The 23,586-nt window shown below is 39.1% G+C and overlaps 1 pseudogene; it reads left to right on the plus strand.

Moving 5' to 3' along the window:
• Positions 1-21,061: 21,061 nt before the first annotated feature.
• LOC118007396 lies at positions 21,062-21,853 on the plus strand (annotated as a pseudogene).
• The last annotated feature ends 1,733 nt before the right edge of the window (positions 21,854-23,586 follow it).

The raw sequence follows: 23,586 nt of genomic DNA on the forward strand, positions 1-23,586 counted from the left end.
CCAGTCGGAGGTGAGAAATGATCTTTTCAGGGCACAGTTCAGCTCTTGTATGAATGTGTCCCCAGATTTCAGGATTTCCAAGAAATCGAGCCTGTCCCTTAGGCACTTGTGAATAATTCCACAAGCGAGCACTTCGGGACTCCGGGTTATCCCGAGGCTGCCCGGCATTTTTCCAGCTCTCCAGCCCCAAGTCTCCCGACATTGCATTCCAGGCTCCGGGCAAAGCTTTTGGGTTTGCTTCTAGTCCTTTCCACCGAGGGAAGCGAACGCCACCCCCCGCCCCATTTGCCTGTGAGTCTCCCTCGCTGGCAGGAGGGAAGCCTTTCTGGTCCCCAGAGGAAAATGGCGCAGCTAATTTGGTGAGGAGCGCAGCCCCGACCCCGGCGGGGAGAAGGTTCACCTGGTGTCTGGGAACTTGAATTTGTGGAGAAGGTCGCTTGTTGTTCTAACCCTAGATTGCTCCCTCCTTGGGCTGCATTTCAAAAACAGTATTTTTTAAAGGGTTGGAGGGAGAAGACATGGCAACATTCCAGAAACCAGCATTATTACAGCACCATAGCCAGGATATTTAGTTTGGCTTTTCCTAACATAGAAATCTTAGAAGGTGGGGAAGTGGAAATAAAGTTTTTAAAAGTGAGAGAGCAGGTTTCCAGCTATGTCAACAAAGCCTATCGTGTTGATGTTTTTATTGACCATTTTAGCAACATGCTAATAAAATTTCAAATTGAAATTTTTATTTTCATGGCTTTAATCCATGACAGTTTAAATACTGGGGGCCATTAAGAGTGGACTTAGCTAAGAGCTTAGCTAACATTATGCCTTTTCACTCTATTTTTCTCAAATCTTATGAGAATTCTGTTTTTGAATATTGCAGTTAATTTTCTGGCTTGAAATGGCAGCCCTAGTAATGGTGAAGTTGTTAAATGTGTATATTGTACTGAATTTCTTGTCAGTTAAGGGGTTTTATTGCTTTGGTGGAAATTGCTAGCAGGTTCCGTGAGGTTTCATTTCTCCACGTTGTATACCATTACCATTTCACATCTGTATTTCTATTTTTCTTTCTCTCCCCTTGACGTCCTTAAGAAAGGAATCCAGAATTGGTGGCTTCCCCCTTCCCCCTTTAGCCAATCCCACAATCCATTCCTGAAAACCAGAAAGGACTTGTAGTAGGATCAGGGCAAACGTGTCTTTTTCAAAAAAAAAAAAGAAGGCTGTTTGAAATCCCTTCCTTGGGCAAGGACGTATACCAACTTCTCTCCCTGTGCTGCAGCCCCTGCCTGTTACTTGGTTCAGTATCAGACACCTAGAGCATCTATGTCCCTTTCCAGGGGATTTGTCCAATAATGGTGTTTAGCTAATTGTTGCAAGCAATTGCATATTGACAGCTGTGATTTAGTTGGACGGCAGATATGGCCAAAGCCAGTTTCTTGGCATTTCAAAAATAATGCAATAAAAACTAGTCGAGGTTAACTGAGACTGGAAATGCCTTTTTCATGGTGAAATGATTCATTTCTGTTTTGTTTTTTGGTTTCCATCTTGGATTCATTCCCTGATCTTGAATCAAAAGGTCAGATCAATGAAATATGAACTAGAGTATTTTTCTTAAGCCTATTGAGTGATTTATTTTTTAAAAGATGTTTAAATGCATATGCTTTTCTTTCAGCACATACGACAGCAAAACTTTTGTAATAACTAACTTACCTTTGCATGTATGGAGAACTGAAAGTCACTTATTTCCCTAACTTAACTCCTCTTTCAAATAGCAGATGGCAGATCATAAACCGAAATTCTTTACTGTATCTACCCTCTCCACATTCTTTACTGTGTCCCCTCCTACTGTACCTTGGCTCTCTGCTGTATTAAACACCATCCTAAGCACTTACTCAGCAGGACTCCTTCTTCACATTTTGTCCTCCACCTGTCACTCAGAGGGTGGGACTTAAGCAAAAGAAATGAATCGGTCGATCACACCTAATACTAACATTTATTTCCTCTGATGGCACATAATCTGATTTTTCTCTTACCGAGAGGGTCACTATAACAGCGCTGGCTTAGCAGCTTTATACTTGCTGAGACTAGACTGGTGGTAAAAATAAAAGTTTGGCAGCCAAAGCAGCATTTATTCCTGTACTGGTCTATTAAGGATTGTGGTGATGATAAGACTTCTACAAATTCACAACAGGAAAACACTCGTTACAAAGGGAATTCCTGGTCCGTGTTAGTTACAGCCAATGGCAAAGTAATTCAGATCATAGTGCATCAGGAAGAGGATATTATCAAGATATTATCTAATAGCTTTATCCCAAAAAAGGGTGTTTTTAGGGCATTATTAGCAATGTCAGTGAAACCAAAAAGGGGGAAGTTCCCTTGGGAGATGGCATGGACGGACTTGATTTTTATTTTGAGTGAATATAATATCTTCGTATTTTATCAGAGTTCTAAAAGTTAAAACCAGAAGCCTCCTAACGTTTTCATAGACGTCGGGACTTTAGTTTTGGTACTTCTCGAGAGAACAGAGCTTCATAAGACCTTTCGTGATGCTGAGTGTGGATCAGCTGGAGGTCAGGGCTTTGGGCTATGTGGTATAGAGGAAAAGACCCTATGCGTCCGTTCTCTCTCCACCTTCAGAGGCTGACTCTGAAAGTAAAGTACTAAAAAAAAAAAAAACATTTTTACTCCAAAGATTGCTCTGCTACACATTTTGTTATTAAAAAAAAAACAAAAAAAAACAGCTAGGGAGGAGGAGAGAGATGTGCATGTTTTAAACAAAACCAGGTCCCAAAATGCATTACTTCATTAAAAAAAATCCTGTAGAAATGACATATATATTTATTTTTTAAAAATTTAAAGTATATCCACGAGCCAAATAGATACATATAAAGTTCCTCAGTATTTAAAATTTTAAATCCCTGTAATGACCACATTTTATGAAAAGACTTCATACTTTTCACTTATTAACACTTGTGCCATATTAGAATAAACAGAAGCAGGGGCGCCTGGGTGGCTCAGTCGTTAGGCATCTGCTTTCGGCTCTGGTCATGATCCCAGGGTCCTGGGATCGAGCCCTGCATCAGGCTCCCTGCTCCGCGGGGAGCCTGCTTCTCCCTCTCCCACTCCCCCTGCTTGTGTTCCCTCTCTTACTGTTTCTCTCTCTGACAAATAAATAAAAATCTTAAAAAAAAAAAGGCAGCTGAAAGTCCAATGATCTTTCATGATTTTACTACCTTTTTTTTAAGAGGGGGGGGGAGAGAGAGCACAGCAGGAGTGGGAGGTGAAGAGGGCAGAGAGGGAGAGAGAATCCTATTCCACACCAAGCATGGAACACAACGCGGGGCTCCATCTCACAACCCTGAGATCATGACCTGAGCCTTTTAAAATCAAGAGTCAGCTGCTTAACCAACTGAGCCACCCAGGTACTCTGATTTTACTATCTTTTAAAAAAAAATTTTGATGTTTATCTTCCTCTTTGTGTCATGTTTCTATGGTGAACACTTTTGTTTGAATAATGATTCTTTTTTTCAGAAAAGCATGCTATCTATTGGTGTTTACAAAATGAAGTATCTGAATAATCAGTATATCCTAACAGTCTTCAAACACTATACCTTATTGATTGATTACTTAATGCTTCACGTGTGCTTTCAACATCTCTCAAAGTTCAATGTCTTAGTTATCTAATAAATGGAGCATGGTGAAATTTCAGTGAAATTAACACTAACTACACAAACATAGTAGAGCAACCCTATTTCCTTCTATCTATATACATACCCTCAAAGCTTTCTGTTTTTTCGTTTTTAAACAGATGAAGAGAATCTTGTTAGGTTTGGCTTTCAGAGATGATTTGCCACATGCATAAAGGGTCTACAGATGAAAAGTCCAGGCTTTCAAATTTCTTGAAACATTAAGAACTGTTTTTAGAAAATGGTTGTCTCACACTCAACTTTGTTGACAATTACGAGATATTGGCAGAATTTTATATATACATACACATATGTATACATTTACACATATACATATGTACATTTATGTAAACATTTACATATACACATTTACACACATATATATACATGTATACCTATGTCCACATATACATTCCTACCTATAGCTGGTATTTATGTTTTCATTCAGAGACCTATAGATGTGCACGCATATACGGACTATTTAGAACAAAATGGAGAGTGACTTGAGACTTATAAAACAGGAGACACTCTCAGGGTCCTAACAGCTAGTGAACAACCCCCTAGCAAGGCAGCCGTGCCTTAAACTGAGCATAAACAAAATGTAGGAGTTGCAGTTAGTTATAGTCTCAATTTTAGAAGGATATGTTCCTTGTTTCTCTAACTAAAAAGACCTAAGTTTCAAAGGAAAGCTGTGAAGATAAGGAAGTAATTATAAAATAAGACGCAAGAAGAAGTGGGAAAGTTAGAACGTGATAAAATAAACAAATGAGCTTTTCAACGGGGGACACCTGTTCTCTAACTGGAGCCAGGAAAGCCGAGATCTTATTTTCCAACCATTTAATAATTTATAAAACCTCTGTGATTTCATCACTCACGTGTTGTATGTTGACCTCATTTGAACTTGCAATATAAGAGATTTAGATATTTGAATATGTTGGGGAAAAGGAAAAACAGTCTTCTCTGCCTTTGTTGCTGGGGGTGAGTTTGTGATTATCGCATTCACTGACGGCACCCCAATGAACGGACCCCCCTGCTGTGGGGTACAGTCAATCTCTGTTTGACAATGCAAGGCACACAATGGATGCTCAGTAAATATAAGGCTAAGGCAACTCTCTACCTCAGGTGTTCTCGGTTATACCTGATCACCGGGAAAGCCAGAAATCCCACCACTTGGCTTCTCTACAAGCGAACCTAAATTCTCTAATTGAAATTGGCAGGCTTTTCCTACCTCAGAAGACCCATAAAAGTGTCATTTATGAGGCTGAAGACTGATACCAGGTAAAAAGGTTTTCTGAATATTCTGTTTGCTAATAGAAAAACAAAAAACTATCAAAGAATCCAAAGATAAAATGGTCTCTTGTCATTTGGCCAGAAAGGGGAAAGTGAACAAGTAACTTTGACTAGCCCTTCTCACAACTTCATCTCTCATTTACGTCAAGGGCAGGTTTTTCTCGCATGAAATCACAATATTATTCCTTCAGAAAGAAGCTTTATTATTAAAGCTCTTGCTAAGAATTTTCTTCAGTTATGTAGGGAAAAACCTACCAGAATATGAGCTTAACTCTCTGAGAAAATTAGATTTGATGGAGTTTGGTCATGGGTGTTTTTCTAAATAAACATTATTCATTTATATATGAAAATATCCAAATAATAGCTATGCCCATTGGCTTTTACAATCCAATTACTTTTTTATGTGAACGTGAGTTCTGAACTTAATTTTGTCCAAAGGGGAGATGCTTATAAAATATTAGGTGTGAATAGAGCCCATGTCCTAAATTTCAAGCACAAAATAAATGCCTCAAAAGTTAATCTGAACTATATTCAGTGTTCCAAAAAAATAGAAGAAGATCATATAAGGCTACTTCTGATGTGCTTTCCAAGAAAATTCTTGCCATCAATCTATGATAGAGACGTTAATGTTCTGTTCATGCCATAACGGGAAACTTGAGGGCTTCTCTGTTACGAGTATACTGATATTTGCTTTAACAAATACATTATTATTCTAAATTCAATCATTTTCCCCTCCAACAGTTCTGCGGCATGCCAGCTCTTTGTTCACTGCCAAACCCCTTGTTTTCAGATTCTCCTGGGGAATGAGCAAATCTGGGGGGGATTGTGCTGACAATGATTTTGTAAACATCTCCCAGCTCTTCGGCACATGCTTTGTTTGGTCCTGCCTTATGCTTTTCAGTGGAATTGTCTGCCCAGATTCTGAGCCAGAGAAAGGCAAGACTCAAGGGTAGGGTTGCCCAATTTGGCAAATAAAAATACAGGCCAATCAATTACATTTCAATTTCACATAAACAAGGAATAATCATTTTAGTATATGTGTATACCATGCAATATTTGGGCCATAGTTACACTAATAATTATCTTTTTATTTGAAATTCAAATGTAACTGCATGTCCAGGACATTACCTGGCTACCCTACTCAGGGCAGACCTTACATCTCTAAGAAGCCAGAGACCTCTGATTTTTTAAAACGGACAAATTAAGGATGCGTCCCCTACCCACAGCATAGAAGTGTATTCTCAGATTGCTCATGTGAATTCTAAGCCAAAACCAGATTCAGGTCCAGGAACAAGCACATAATCCAGGAGAAGCTTTAGAGGGAAGAGTTCACATGCACCCCAATCATTGGTTGTATGTTTGTGTGGATAGGGATGGGTGTTTGTGTGTCTATTCTTATACTCTTTTGATTATATTTTATAGGACATGCCATCCTTTATCTGAGGGTATGATGAATGCTTTCCCAGATACAATTAGAAATACTCTACATCACTGTTTTTAATCTCACCTGTTACTTATCCCATTCCAGGTCCTCACGTTATACCCGGATCTTCCATAGCTCCTCTCCTGTCTCTATCCTTCTGGTGCCTCAATCCAAACATGTGTGGCCATAGTGATCTTTTTAAATATACACCCATGCTGATGAGATAAAGGTTAAGCTCCTTATGAGGCAGTCAGGGTCCTCCACGGTCTGGCCCCTGTCTACCACCAGCTTATACTAAGGCCACACAAAACAGTATGCAGAACATATCATTTTCATTCATGCTTTCATGACTTTCTACATTGTCTGCTTTACTTGATTGCCCTTCTTGATTCCTGAGTAGAAAACCCTTATTCATTCACCCTTCATAGTAGTGCCAAGCTACCCCCAGCATGGTTTTAGTTTTCTTTTGTGTGTGCCCACTGAATTGTTTACTCCTCCCCCAGACTCTCCTCTGCTATAAATATTGTTTACATCTGTCTCTCTCTAGACTGAGCTCTACTGGGAAAGGCTCTGTGACTTACTCATTTTTGCACCTGCAAAGTCTAGCACTTGCAATAGATGCTCAGTGAGAATCTGCTGAATGAATGGAAGAAGTGGGGAAGGGAGAAGAGTTGGCTTCTCCATAAGTATATGGGACATACTGCACATGGTTTCCTCTCTGAGCCCAAACCACAGTATGAATGGGCTAAAAGTATCTGTCAACATCTACATGATTCTCCCTAAGAATCGTACTATATAAAATTAGTTTCTTTTTAGAAAATAAGCTGGAATTTTGAGGCGTCTATATTACACTACCAATGATGGGAGATTAGCCATATCTAGTTGGAAAGGTTTGTCTGCCCTGGTTGTACTGCTGCAAGCATTTCTTCATGAATGAACTTTATGAGTTTCATTATGCTGGAAATGCATATTTTTCTTAGTAACTCAATTTCCATCTAGGTGAGATAGCTCTGAGAGCTGCAAATTTAGAAGGCAGCTGGGGATTGACTTGCAAGAAATAAGGACGAGACAAGACATTTCCCATATAGGCTACTTTAGTCAACGGGCCCTCAATGACCAGAGATGTTCCGCCAGGGCAGAGAAGGTCTACTAAAAATCCAAGTCCTCTTCACCTTTGGGAAAGTAAAATCTTTCCCAATCTTACTAATAAGCAAATATACCTATGGCATCTGTAGAAGGAAAACAATCCCCTTGCCTGACATTCCAGAAGAAAACCAGCCTCCTTTGATTGATGACAGTTGGACTCCCAGGGTGGTTGAATAGCTAGTATAATTGGAAATAATCTGAAGTGCAATTGAGCACTAAAAATGTACCTACATTAATGTCTTATAAAATATATATATTTCTATATTTGATATTTTCCCTAGAACTCTTAGGAGGAGCACCCTGTGTTTTTCCAGCAAAATATTATCTGAGCACCTCTGGACATTTAATATTGTTTAATCTGGTTTTGGTCATGGTTATGGTTATTTGTACTTAAGAAAAGCTACTTTAATTTGAGATTTTAAACCATAATATCCTGCTGAGAAAAAAGTGTCAAAACTCAAGAATGGAGTACTTCTTTAGAATGAAATATTACTGGGCGCCTGGGTAGCTCAGTTGGTTAAGCGACTGCCTTCGGCTCACGTCATGATCCCAAGTTCCTGGGATCGAGTCCCGCATTGGGCTCCTGGCTCAGCGGGGAGGCTGCTTCTCCCTCTGACCCTCTCCCCTCTCATGCTGTTTCTCTCTCTCTCTAATAAATAAATAAATAAAATCTTTAAAAAAAAAAGAATGAAATGTTACTAATATGGGATTAGAAACCTAGGTAAATATGGGTTATGGTAAAACTGCTTTTGCCCGGAGAGCAATTTCTAGAGGAGACAGCAGACGAGATGTTTCATTATGCAGCCTCACCACCCTCATTTCAGAAATCAGTGCCCCTTGTGTGCATCTGCTTTATTTGCATATAATTTTATAAGACAGGATCCACACAAAGAAATGGGGGCAGAGGTAGTTACCCATTCTCTACCAACAAAATAAGGGTTTGACAGCCCAGATCTGTTCTGCCCATGTTACTTCCTTAGAGCCTTTAAGGGTTTTCCATAACTTGCCAGATAAAATCCAGACTGCATGGCATCATTCAAGTTATGCCCCTTCTGTCCCCTACGTCCACTCTCTGAAGCTCAATCCCCTGACTCCTCACAGTACATTCTCCCTATGAGTCCTCTGTACTGAACTATTTACCCTTCTCCAAAGCCATATCATTATATGCCTTTGCTCAAGCTGTTTCATCCGCATAGAACATCCTTCTCCCCGCCTTAGCCACATGTCAAAATCCTCCTCATCCTTTAGGACCCGGTTCATTTGTCAGCTCTTCTGAGAAGGCTCTCTTTCTCCTACAATACCTCTACTTCAGTGACAATAAGCCAAATTAATCCTTTCTCACTGAGCTCCTGTAGCTCTTTATCTGAGCATTTAACATTGACTCTACACACTTAATATTCCAATTTTCAGCCCCTAAACTATGTCAAACACAATTTATTTAAGTTAATGGGAACCAGATTGCCTGATGAATTGGGTTTTAATCTTGAGGTAGGGATCTTGGCATTTTGATCTTTGGTTTCTTAGTAGCTAGTATCTGGTCATATTAGATGCGCAACCAATGCTGACTTAATTTGATTCAGTTAACTTAATTAAAAGGCAGCAATCCTGCTATAGAAACAGTAAGTGCTTTTTTTTAAAATTAATGTTCTCATGAGAGATCAACTCCCTAAACATTTGTTGGGTCCCTGTTAAAGGCAAGCCTTTGTTTTATGTCATGTGGATACAAAACATGGTCTATACTTCAAGAACTCCATCAGGTAAAGGAGACAGGTGCACTATTAGCCACAGTTCACTACAGTCTGGAATGTTGGTCATTGCCAAAGTACAGTTAAAAAATATAGACGGTCAAAGGAAGAAGCATTTGGCAGGATCCATCAACTTCAAGAAGGGAGTCATGGGCATAGAAGATCTGAATGATGTTTTTAAGACAACTACACATTTTTGTTGAATCTTTATTAACATGAGAAAATAGACAATTTTGCATGTTATTTAAATCTAATGGACTATCTTTTGTCATTTTTATGTAAAATGCTATTTTTAGAGTAAATTCTGTACATGTGAAATTTAAATATATTGAATCAAAGCCATTTTGCCGTGGAACTACTGAGATTGGCAGGTTATTAGCATTTAATTTACCAATTAATTCACCTCCCAGTGCATCTTTGCAGGCAAGATTTCTGATTGATAGGTGGACTGGTTGCCTAAGATTTAGCTCACAGTGTTAGGACAAATTCTCTAGTGAAAACCTGTGCAAGTTAGGGACTTCTTGGAGTGGGGCTGGCCCCAGCACAGTGATGATCTTAGGCCACCTGCGAAGGTGATCTCGCTCAAGGAGAGAGGTCAAGGTCACAGACAGGAGGGCAGGATATAGGTCAGTTCTGAGGGGCAAGGTAAATTGTAGAGAAAAAACAATCAAAATGTCAGAAGCTGCGGGAACACTGCTCAGATGGCAGTGTACAAAATGTGTCAAGATGAAGACCATTTGCCAGGTAGAATTAGTAGTGGAGGTGGAAATATGGCCGAGAGGAAACTGACAACTTTGAGAACTGATACTGCCTCACAGTCTATACAAACATTTCAATTTCAAAGTGCATTGTGTTTAATTTAAAAATGGCCCTTTGGGCGCCTGGGTGGCTCAGTTGGTTAAGCGACTGCCTTCGGCTCAGGTCATGATCCTGGAGTCCCAGGATCAAGTCCCACATCGGACTTCCTGCTCGGCAGGGAGTCTGCTTCGTCCTCTGACCCTATCCCCTCTCAGGTGTTCTCTCTCTCTCATTCTCTCTCTCTCAAATAAATAAATAAAATCTTTAAAAATAAAAAATAAAAAAAATAAAAAAAATAAAAATGGCCCTTTGATGAAAACAGGAAATCTATTAACTTTGACAACATTCCTTCAACGCAAATAACAGTATTTCTTTGAAGAAAAACAAATCTAAGCCTCTTGTTTAAGGACACCCCAAATTCACTCAGGTGTTTCCAGTGGCCTTTGGTTGCAAAGCATTGGCTTTCTAAATTCTTCTAATAATTTTAATAAACATCTCCATGAAATTTGGCATATAATATAAGCAAATTTTTCCTTCTCATGTGGAATTCTCATTTGCTTAAAAAAGGAGAAATCCCAGAGTATATGCAGACTGAGAAATAGTCAAAATGTCAGGTGTATATGTGTCAGTGACTGGAGTGCAATTCTTTATGTCTTGAATCTCATGTTAATGAATTCCAAAGAAAAACAGCTGACTTTATGCATTTATTTTAATAAGGCTGTGAAAACAGCTCATTTACGGTGTAAAAACCTCTTGTCTTTTAAAAATGCTAGACAGAATATTTTAATAAATTAAATTTGTCTGCCTGTCAAATCTGTCAAATTGACAAGAACCCTCAAGGAGTACTGCTGACGTTGTAGTTCTGTTCTTCCAATAGGATTACATGTGGAATTTAATATAGGCTGCTTAGCAGAAGAATTAGTCTAATGGGAGTAATTTTAAGTAACAAATACTAACAGAATATCCTAAGTCTCCAACCTTATAGGGCCAGGGTGATTTTATTTCCTTTGCAAACTATTTTATTCCCTACAATAGTGTCCTGAATATTAGATTTGTCTACAGTGATGAAATAATCTAAGGAGGCAAATAAGTCCACATCATCAGAAGAATAACTATTGACATTTACTCAGAGATGAGCAGCCTACATAGTCAATTGTCATCCTTATAACTAACCTGTGTCAGTCAGATCTCACTGTCCCTTTTGTACAAATGGGGACACGGAGGCTTGACAGGGGTAAATACCTAGCTCAACGTGATATCTCTTGCATTTAGTAGAACCAGCCCTTTAATTCAGGTGTTCTGATCTGAAGCCGGTATGCTTCTCTGTCTCTCACAAGATTTTCCTGGAATAGGCAAATGTCTCCTTCCATCGTTTTCTCATAGGGAAACCCCACTTAATGTTTCCAGTTAACATGTGGGAATATTTATATTATGCCTCTGGTAGCAGCAGCTGAACAAAAGAAGAACTCTTAATTTTTCAAAATTATGTGCCTAAGAGAAGTAGGTATTAGGGTATTCAAAAACACAAACACAATCCAACTCTGGACCAACTGTTTAACACATACACTAATCACCTAGACTTGATATTCTGTCTCCTGGAATGAAATTCTCAAATGCGTGTGTCAAAGTCAAAATGGAATTAAACTTCGATGTTGAGGTTCTTCTGTTTTTCATCCTGAACTTCAGAAACAGAGATGCACCTGTTAGCTAACATTTAAGGGGCCTCTATCACCAGGGGTCCAAGGCAGTCCTCAGAGTCATTTATTGGACAATAAATATTATGCTGCTTATAGTACTGGGAGGAGATATCTCTCCAAAATAAATGGAAGGAAAAAATAATCAATACATACTCTGCCTCTAATTCCTTAAAGAAGTCTAAAATTCTGGATTAAAAAAATGTATACAAGATCTCAGTTAGATTTTTCTGGCAACAGCCTGCTACAGTTGTACAAAATAATGCCTGTTTTAGTGGCTGGCCAGTTCTAACAGCAGGGCAATGGCATAAGTCAGGCCCTGCACAGATCTGGCTGTAGGACATATTTATACATATAAAGAGGCCTGTTTAACTTATCTAGGAGAGCAGTACCATGAGATGCTGCAGTGAATCAATGTTTACCCATGGCCAGTCTCATGAAAGAGTACTTATGACTCAACCGATGGCATTTCCATCTCTGAATGAGATTAGCTATTCCTCATGAACTATGAACTCACTAGAGATTGAAATAGACCGGAATAAATAAAATTATGTAAATCATCTAGCAGAGGACAGAATAATGGAAAGGATGCTGGATTTTGAAAACCACATGGCTACAAATCTGACTCCTCACTTTCTGGCTGTGGGATCTTGGGCAAATCACTGCCCTGGGCTCCCATCCTTTTGCCTTTGAAAAGATCATGAACACTCACTCACAGGGTTAGGATGAAGTTAAAACTGTTAATGGTGGTAAAAATTTCCACCCCACAGTGCTCTGTAAATAACAGGCAGTCAGTTGAATCGGATGAATCTAAGTTATTAAGTGGATTTTCTTTTACCATTGAGATTACAGGTTTCCTTATTCTTGAATAGGTTCTTTCCTAATTCTTGAATAGGTTCACTTTGTCTCCATTTTTAGATGGTAAATCTTTGGATCTTGTCTTTTTCACTTTCTATTCTCCTTAGCAGAATTTCAAGGAGGTAAGAATTGTTCAAAACCATTTTGATAAAAATCAAAGAGCTGCTGAAATTTCATCCAAATAGAGGTGCTCTGAGGACGAGGCAAATGGGTATTTTTTAAATGAGAGCAGGAACTACTCCATTAGGGGAAGGACAAATACCCCTCCCAACATGTTACTCAGTAATTGCATCTGAGCTGCACTGGAACCCTATAAAAATGAACTGTGGTTGTGTTTCTGTGGCCAGAGAGTTCTCCAGGTATTATGTTCCCTTCACGGAGAACCCTTCCACTCTTACTTGCATTCCCTGCTTCCAATGGGCCCAAAACGTAGAGTTAACTTCTCTAACCTTGGAACTGAAAACTCTGTTACATGGTTTGCCTCCAGTGCATATTGGATGGGCATCTTACACAAATGACTATTATAAAAGTATGTTTTCATTTGGGTGTTTACTCAGATTTTTAAAAGTAAGAGGAAACTTTTATACATATTGTATCTCTCGATCTGTAGAGGCATCTGTTTCTTAGACTCTCTCCCTTGGAATACCTGCCTAGTTCATTAGCACAGTGGTTTTCAACATTTCAACAGTCTTTGGATTCCCGTAAATTACTGGGGATCCCACTACAGCTTTTGTTGATGTAAGTTATGCCTATCAATATTTGCCACGATAGAATTAACAATGACAGAAAAAAATATTTATGTATTTAAAATACCAATAATAAACACATTACATGTTACATAAACAATAATTTTAATAAAAATAACTGTTTTCCAAAAAAAAAAGCGAGAAGAACAGTATTGTTTTACATTTTTGCAAATTTCTTTAATGTCTAGCAATAGCAGAAAACTGGATTCTCATGTCTGCTTTTGCCTTCAATCTGTTCCTGCACACATCAGGTAAGCTCTGCAGAACTCTGCCAAACATTCATGAAAGAGTTAGAGTAGAAAAGCCAAAATCTTAGGATTATTGACCTTGTACATCCACTGCAAGGGTCTTATGGACCCCACAGAGTCCAGGGCCCCACTTTGAGAACCACTGCAATTGGATCTTGCCCCACAGCCTTCCAAGTAGCTTCCACCCAGCTGCTTCCAGTATTCACACCCAAGAAAGCCATCTGCCAAACTGCCAAACTGTCAGTGAAATACACATTGTGTATTTCAAAAGATGGAGAAAGGTGGAGAAAAGAAGTGTAATTGGCATCAAGTAATAAAATCAAAAGCATCTTTTTTTTAATCCTATGTGTACTCATGAAGGGTAGTTTCTCCCCTGTCACTGGATAAAGTGAGGCAAGTCCCTGAACTTTTCTCTTCTCTCTTAGGTAACAGAAAGTCCTACTGTTATGCTAAACTCAAACCAAAGTCTCAGTTGGTACTTGGAAAACCCAGACCCTTGAAAGAGCCAATATCCAACTTTATTACAGGTGACAGCCCTTGCCTCTCCCAAATGTGAACAGCTGTAGACAGCCTGCCCTGTCTCCTCTTTTTTCTTCCTTGATAACTATAGATCCCAATTCCTTTGGAGCGTGTGTGTGTGTGTTTGTAGGGAGTGTGTGTGTGTGTGTGTGTGTGTGTGTGTAGGGAGCCACAGGTATATGTGGATAGGATGGTGTATGTGGAGAGGAGGGTGGAGAAAGGCTGGTAAAGAGATCAGGAAATGTATGCGAGATCTGGTGCTAGGAAGACATTCAAGTGTCCTTATTCTGTATAAACCCTGGAAGTGGGCCAGTCCTGGGAAGGAATCCTAACTGCCCCGCACATGGAGCTCTCCAATGGTTCCCTGAAGCCCTTCTTGCTAAGCTTGAGGGAAGGCAGAATTGCTTCACCCCACTTCTTGGTGTCGGTGGGTGGGGGGGTACTTATAGTCCACCAGAATCCTCTCAAAGATCCTCTCTCTCAGTACTTCCTTGGTGTGGGGTTTAGAGTTATCTAAACAAGTTCTCCACCATCTACAGTGGATTTTTTTCTAGTTCTCCACTAGAGCATCGAACCTCTTTTCTAGCTGTGACTTAGTCAAAACATCCAGTTTAACATCTGTGATTCACTTTAAAGAAACCAGAACTGTTCCCTAGCTCCAGGAGCTCAGGTGGCCTCATAATTTGTTGTTTCCTTGTGCTCAGGAAAAGTACTGACAGCTCATAATTGGTCATATTTCTTAGGAAATTTGCATTTAAACTGGGAACAATGCTTGTTCTTTTTTTGGTATAATCTGTCTTACATTTTTGAAAGTAATAACTATTCATTAAATTACATTTGAAAAATGCAGGAAAAAAGAAAAACATTGTCTGTAGTCCTACCACTCATATAAAGCTACTATTCACTTACATGTATTTTCTTCTGATAATATTTCAATGCGTGTCTCCATTTTAGCTGCATTTATATCAGTCAAATTTTATATCACATATTTTACTTCTTGGTATGCTATAAGCATCACCAATGTCAATACAAACTCCATGTAAACATCAGTTTAATGCTTGGAAAGTCTTATGTTAAATGGATATGCCGTGGTTTATTTAATCATTATCTTTATTGTTAATATTTACATTGTTTATAATGTTTACTACTGAAAAATCATGTTGCAATGAACATCTTTGGGTAGACATGTTTTCTATATTTTCAGTTATTTCTTAAAATATATTTCTGGAGGGGCACCTGGGTGGCTCAGTCGTTGGGCGTCTGCCTTTGGCTCAGGTCATGATCCCGGGGTCCTGAGATCGAGCCCCGCATCGGGCTCCCTGCTCCGCGGGAAGCCTGCTTCTCCCTCTCCCACTCCCCCTGCTTGTGTTCCCTCTCTCGTTGTGTCTCTCTCTGTCAAATAAATAAAATCTTTAAAATATATATATATATATATATATTTCTGGAGAAGGACTTATTAGGTAAATGGATATGAACAATTTCAGGATACACACACACACATATATATACATATATATACACACACACACAATTTCACTAAAGGACATAATAATTAAGAGTGCTCAGCTATGGAGGATGACTGTATCATATGCCTATGTTCATGGAACATCATCGTCACTGATCCATGGAACTTCCCATTCTTTACTGATTGATTAATTTCCTTTTATTTCCATCTTCATTCTTTTTACCCCTTCTCTCACCATAGGAGACCAATCTAATATGCTTGATATATATTCCTTTATTTGCATGTGGTTATATAAGCATGCATTTTTTAAAGATTTTATTTATTTGAGAGAGAGAGAGAGCATGAGAGGGGAGAGGGTCAGAGGGAGAAGCAGACTCCCTGCTGAGCTGGGAGCCTGATGTGGGACTCGATCCTGGGACTCCAGGATCATGACCTGAGCTGAAGGCAGTCGCTTAACCAACTGAGCCACCCAGGGCGCCCCAAAGCATGAATTTTTATTTTGTATGCACATATGTTAAATACACACAAATGACATTGTGTGATCCACCTCATATGGTGTCTTACTTTTTTCAGCCAATGCTTTTTTTAAGATCTATCCATATTGTTCTGTGTAGATCTAGTCTGTGACTCCTGAGTGCTGCATGACATTCTGTTCTGTGCATTATTCTATTATACTTCTCTAGTTACTAACTAGTAGACTCCCCTAAGCTGTCTCTAGTTCTGTACCACAACAGCAGTGTGGGGAGGAACTTCCCTGTTCACACCCCTCATGGATCTGTGGGAGATACACACTCAGAGAGACACTGCTGGGTCTCAAGGCAGACATCTGTCTCACTGGACTAAAGCACTGTTTGGTTGTTTCCCAGAGTGATTGCTCTGGTCTGTACTCTCTAGCAGAGCACGCAAGTTCCTATATCCACACTTTCCACCAACACTTGGCATTATCCAACTTTCTAAATTTCCCACTCTGACAGTGGCAAAGTGACATCTCATGGTTGTTTTCTTTTGCATTTCCCTAAACGTGGATGAGTTTGAGCCCCTCTCTCTCTCTTATTTTTTAAGATTTTATTTATTTATTTATTTTAGCGAGGGGAGGAGGGTGGAGGGAGAGAAAATCTCCTTCAGACTCCTTGCTGAGCACTGAGCCCAACAGGGGGTCTTGATCTCATGACCCTGAGATCATGACCTGAGCCGAAATCAAGAACTGGAGGGGGAGATGAACCATGAGAGATGATGGACTCTGAAAAAACAAACTGAGGGTTCTAGAGGGGAGGGTGGTGGGAGGATGGGTTAGCCTGCTGATGGGAATCAAAGAGGGCACGTTCTGCATGGAGCACTGGGTGTTATGCACAAACAATGAATCATGGAACACTACATCGAAAACTAATGATGTAATGTATGGTGATTAGCATAACATAATAATAAAAAAAAAGACTGAAAAAAAAAAGAGTCGGTTGCTTAACCCACTGAGCCACTAGGCGCCTTTATTTCTTAATTTTATATTATTTTCCATCTGTCTGTGCCTTTTAATGCTTCAGGTCTATGCTATATAAATTATTAGAGCCCTATATTGTGATGTTAATAGCCAGTAGCACTGAGCCTCTTTCATTACTTTTCCTAACTTTCTTAAATACTCTGATTTATTTTATTTCATTTTGTTTTACCACACTGACTAGAACATCCAGTATTAAGATTAAATAGAAAAAAATGTTAACAAGTACTTTAACAGAAGAGCTTCTACAATTTCAAACTTAAATATAATGTTTGCTGTAGGCTTTTAGTAGAAACTCTTTGAAGTTGAGGAAGTTCTCTTTATTTCTTTATTATACGACACAGCAACCACAAGATAGAAGGAGAGAGATTGACTACACCAAGTGCTGGTGAGGCTGTGAAGCCCCCAGAACTCTCATACTGTTCTGGTGGGCATTCAAATTGATACAAGTCCTTTGGATGATTTCAGTTTCTACTAAGTTTGGAAATATAAACTGTGACCCAGCAATTCCACACAGGGATAAGCCCCTAGAAATGCAAATATAGGTGTAAGAAGAGGTATGTACAAGAATAGTAATAGCAACAAAGAGCTGGAACAACTCCAACCACCATCAGCAGTAGAGTGGATAAATAATTTGTGCTGCATTCATATAGTGGTGTCCTCTACAATAATAAAAGTCAGTGAATTATGCTTGCATGCAATAACTAACTAACATGATGTTGAACTAACATGATGTTGAACAGAAGAGTATATATTACTACATTTAAAAAACAGGTAAACTAGGGGCAGTCGGTTAAGTGTCTGCCTTCGGCTCAGGTCATGATCTCAGGGTCTTGGGATCAAGCCACATCGGGTTCCCAGCCTGTTTCTCCCTCTCCCTGTGCCCCTCTCCCTGGCTGTGCTCTCTCTAATAAATAAATAAATAAAATCTTTTAAAAAAATAAAAATAAGTAAAAGCAGGCAAACTATGGTGATATATATAAGGACAGTGGCTACTTCTGGGTGAGGAGCAATGAATGGAAGGAGCATTAGGAAGACCTCTGAGGGGCTGGTGGCCCTCTACTTCTTAATCCTAGTGGTAATTGTAGGGTTGTGTTTTTCTCTACTTAAATACTTTTTTTTTTTAGTGTTTAAGCTTGCTTAATGAATGGCTAAATAAATGAAACAATGAATGAAATTTAGTGTAAATTAAACTGGAAAAAATGCTTGCTTGTATTGGAAATGAGATTTGTTTTACTTTGGTTTGTTTTGGTTTTGCCCTGGTTCTACCTCTAATGAGCTACGAGATTTTTTTCAGCAGGTCATTTCCCCACTTTGAACTTCTGTTCCTAATTTCTAAAAATGGCAGACTGAATCAAGTGATCTTTATATACTTCCCCAGTTCTAAGATGATGTATCATAAGAGCTTCCAGGAAGTCACCTGAATTTCTTCTTTTTTGATGAACTACTGACTGTGAGGACTAGCTGGTCCCTTTTGTTCTTTATACTCAGCCAGCATTGTCCCAATTATCCTTTGGCTTTTCTACGAGCTTCCTGGATGATCACAACACAAACTGCCTGTGCCAATCAATAGTTATTTTTCTCATTCTAACTTACATTCTTTATCTGATTGATATATCAAACTTTTGAGAGTCTGTTTGGCATAAATCTATACCCATATATTTCTGGAACTATAAACCTGAAGAACAGTTGGTAATGATTCTACTTAAATGACCAGTTGGTTGTAATAATCCACTGCCAGCTCCTTATTAAGGGATGGCACTGCAGACTCTGGAAAAAGCCCATCCTCTTCCCATGACAGAACTGTTCTTCTATGCCCATAACCATTCTCAATTTCTGGAGCAAGAGCAGCTCTCACACTTAGATGTTCATGTGGCTTCCAAGAAGAAACACCATGTGCCAAAGCCTTTCTTGTGCCTACATGTGTTCAAGTGACTGAGTTCTGTCAAATGAGGTGGGAACAGAAATGACATGTCCAACATCTTGTTTGTGCTCTTAAAGGACATCGGTGCATCCTTTCATTTCTGTTTTCTTTCTTGCTGGCTGGAATGTAGATGAAGCTTTGTAGACAGAGACAAATCCCTGGAATTGTTAAAGATGTGTTGGAGAGGGCACCTGGGTGGCTCAGTCATTAAGCGTCTGCCTTCGGCTCAAGTCATGATCCCAGGGTCCTGGGATCGAGTCCCACATCAGGCTCCCTGTTCGGCAGGAAGCCTGCTTCTCCCTCTTCCACTCCCCCTGCTTGTGTTCCTGTTCTTGCTATCTCTCTGTCAAATAAATAAATAAAATTTTTAAAAAAAAAACAAGATGTGTTGGAGAAGGTCAGATAACAGGGGCCCTGGCTCTTGAGAGATCTATGGCTCCCAGCTGCCTCAGAATCTTATTCCTTTAGGAAAAAGCAAAATAACTTCTCTCTTGTGTATACCGCTGTTACTTTGGATTTTTGTCCCAAGGTACAGAAACTATATCCTAACTAATATACTCCTTAAATGTGTTACTGGAACCACACACCATGACGGGATCGAGTCTATGATAGGGAGAGTACACAGGGTAACTGGACTATTGTTTTTCCTATGGTTTTTAAATTTGATGTTAACGTTTTTCTTCTCTTTCTAACTTGGCTCTGCATCTTGCAGGACATCCAACAATGAAGGAAAGAAAATTCAACATAAGGGCTGCTCCTCAGAAGACTGACCTTGAGATATGGGCAAATCAGCCAAGTTACCGTAGGCTGGGCTGCTTGGTGTTCTCTTTTCAGAGAAGCTGGAGGAAATGGTTGAGGAAAAGAGCAATTTACAATGTAGGGATTAATCATCTGAAATCATTAAAATCATCCATTAAGGAAATAAAGAATGTGGTTCTTAGAGTGGATAGTTAAATATGTTTTGAAAATCTTTCTTGTTGAACCAACAGAAAATGTCTCTAATGGTAAAAACCAGGAAGGAGAGAGGTGGAGAAGAAGTGTAAGGGTTAGAAAGGAAACAAATAATTATAAAGGATTAGAGATGCAGAATATATCAACATTCTGGTATTTATAAAATTGATCAACCTTAAACATAGTAAATTCTTTAAGGACATAGGTGTCTTTTCTCATACTTCCTGTCTGCTGTCACTGCCATAAGAGGAAAAGACAGAGAGGCTCCTGCACTCAGAATTGGTTACTGATGCAACATGAAGTATGTGGTGGGTTCTCTTTGGCTGCCTGGGTGAGAAGAACAAAGTCTCTGCCCTCATGGAGCTCACATTGGGGAGACAAACAATAAGTGAATAAACAAACATATACAATATGATGCCAAATGCCCATAAGTGCAAGAAACAATAATAAAGCATGAAAAAGGTACTGTGAGTGACAGGGCATGGGAAATGTGCTATTTTCGGATGAATGGTGCGGGCATGCCTCTCTGACAAATTGATATTTAAACAGAGTTTTGAATAAAGTGACAGAGAGGGTATCTAGAGGAAGACCTTTCCAAATTGAGGGAACAGCAACTGCAGAGGCCCTGAGGATGGATAGAACTAGATTCTTTCAAGGGTGGATGACAGACATGTCATGGGAAGGCTGCCACTCTCCCCCGTTCTGCCGAGGAAAGACAGACAACACAGGTTTGGACCCTGCACTTCTCACTGGGCTAGTACAGCCTCAGAATCCTTCTGAACCCAATACTCTGATAAATTAGTGATAGGTAAGAGTAAGTGCAGGGATCAAAGCCATTTGTTATCACTGCCTTAGAGTTTAGTCTTCTAAATTTTAGCCCATAATGCTGTCTTCAGCTCCAATGATTTTCGTGTCACTGATATTGCCTCCCACTGTGTGGGGTTGGAAGAAGCATAATGGCCAGGAAAACCTCATTGCCAAGGATACCTTTACTAATATTTACTACTAAAGTGAAAATATTGAGAAGCCACGCTACCGACGGCCCACTCTGCTCTGCTCACTAGGCCCACTGGCCCGCGCCCATCATGGCCACCATTCAGCAACTGGTAGGAAGATGGTGCTTAGTGGAAAGCAAAGGCTTTGACAAATACATGAAGCAAGTAGAAGTGGGAATGGCCAAACCAGATTGTATCATCTCTCTTTTTTTTTTAAAGATTTTATTTATTTATTTGAGAGAGAGAATGAGATAGAGAGCATGAGAGGGGGGAGGGTCAGACGGAGAAGCAGACTCCCTGCTGAGCAGGGAGCCCGATGCGGGACTCGATTCCGGGACTCCAGGATCATGACCTGAGCCAAAGGCAGTCGCCTAACCAACTGAGCCACCCAGGCGCCCTGTATCATCTCTTCTGACGGCAAAAACCTCACCATAAAAACTGAGAGCACTTTGAAAATAACACAGTTTTCATGTAACCTGGGAGAGGAGTTTGAGGAAACTACAGCTGATGGCAGAAAAACTCAGACTGTCTGAAGCTTCACAGACAACGCATTGGTTCAACATCAGGAATGGGATGGGAAGGAAAGCACAATCACAAGAAAATTGGAAAATGGGAAATTAGTGGTGGAATGCATCATGAATAATGTCACCTGTACTCAGGTCTATGAAAAAGTAGAGTAAAAATTCCATCGTTATTGTGGACAGGAATTAGCTGTGAGGATGAACAAGCTCAGTTCAATGAGCAAATCTCCATACTGCTTTTTTTTTTTCATTACTGTGTTCAATTATCTTTATCACAAACATTTTACATGCATCTATTTCAAAGTGTTGATTTAATTAGGATCATCCCTTTGGTTAGTAAATAAATTTGTGCTAAAAAAAATAAAAATAAAAAAGTGAAAATATTTACTATTAAATGTATTAAAGTATTTATTAAAATATTTGCTTATTATTTATTAAAATTAAAATATTTACTATGGATTAAGTATTTATTAAAATACTTAAATACAAAATGTTTACTATTTGGTATTGCTATGGGCACTCTGCTGAGGCTTAAGGAACTAGGAATAAAATATTTCATGACCTCATAAATCAGAAAGGTATGAAAGCAAAGTCATTACAATATGGTGAAACAGATATGGTAAGAACTCTGCGAGCAGTATGCCTAATGCAACAAGTAACCATACACTGTTAGGAAAGGAATGGTGGTGACAAAGGGTTTAGGAGCAAATGGACTTGTGCTCTTTTCTCCTTTGCCATGTTTTAGCCACTCCTATGACCTTTGTGGAATTCAGTTAACCTCTATGAGCCTTGATAAAACCCACTTATCAAGTGGTCATAAAACATAAAAGGCACCAAGCAAAGCACATGGCACAGAGCCTAGCACATAGTAGACACTCAATAAATAGTAGTTTTTGGTCAAGGAAAATTTGAGTCAGGAAATGTATGTGTGATAACTGCTGGGAGTTCAGATCATCAGTTGTGTAAAATAGGGGGAAAAAAAGCAAGACAGAATTCTATGTGGTTAATCAAAGAGGCATGAAAGAATTGTAACATCTACGGGGATTACTTTATTAGTGTAAGTACCACTAGGACAAAAACAATGTGCAAATTAGTTGCACAATTCCATCGATCACAAAACACACCCCAATATCAGAGATGTTGAAATTTGAAAAACATACACGTTAGAATCAATAAAATTGGTGCTTAATGAACATAAGATACAGAAGAGAATGAAAACAAGGGAGGCTGGATAAGCCAGCAAGAAAGAGTCCTTAAGCGCATGCTCGTGTGTGCATGTGTGGGCGTGTGTGTGCGTGTGTGTGCATGTGTGTTTCAAATTAAAAAACCAGGACATTATCCTGTGGCCAAACTAGAGCCTTTAAAGATTTTAGGTCAGGAGGACATAGGAGAAGTTTGGAGGTATGGTGGAAAGGATTGGAAAAATGGCCTGACACCAGTTATGAGTTTGTGGCATCCTTTTGATTAGAAATTAGCACCTTGACTGTGCATTACAATTGCCTATGAAGATTTTCAAAGAATATGTCCATTTCTCCATTTTGATAAGTTGTTTCTTCATTGGCATAAAGTTTTTATAATGTATACCTATTGTCTGTGAATGTCTGTAGACTCTGTAGTGATGTCCCCCCTTTCACTCCTGATAACTTGTGTTTTCTGTCTTTTTTTTGCCTTGATGAATCTAGTGAGAAATTTATTGGGATTATTATTCTTTCTCTTTCACTCAAGGGTTATTTAGAAGGATGTTCCTCAGTTTTCAAGTATTCTCGAGATACCTTATTGTTTCTGATTTCTAGCTTAATTCCAGTGTGGAAAGAGAATTTATTCTGTGTGATTCAAATCCTGTGAAATCTACTGAAACAATTTATGAGCAATAGAGTGTACTTCAGGGAATATGTCATATGCACCTCATGTTTATAGTCGACTAATAGTTGACTATTACCCTAACTGGGAAATTTAGACTCGATGTACAAGTCTAAGTCCAGAAGTTTAGAATTTTCATATTGGTTTCTTTTTTTGTGGACTATAACAACTATTTCAAATATTTACTATTAAACCATCCTAAAACCTTGTACATGAAAACAAAGGAACTTATTT

Source organism: Mirounga leonina, unplaced genomic scaffold (assembly GCF_011800145.1).
Source record: "Mirounga leonina isolate KUSES-001 unplaced genomic scaffold, KU_Mleo_1.0 Mir_125, whole genome shotgun sequence".
In the NCBI taxonomy this organism is placed as follows: Eukaryota; Metazoa; Chordata; class Mammalia; order Carnivora; family Phocidae; genus Mirounga; species Mirounga leonina.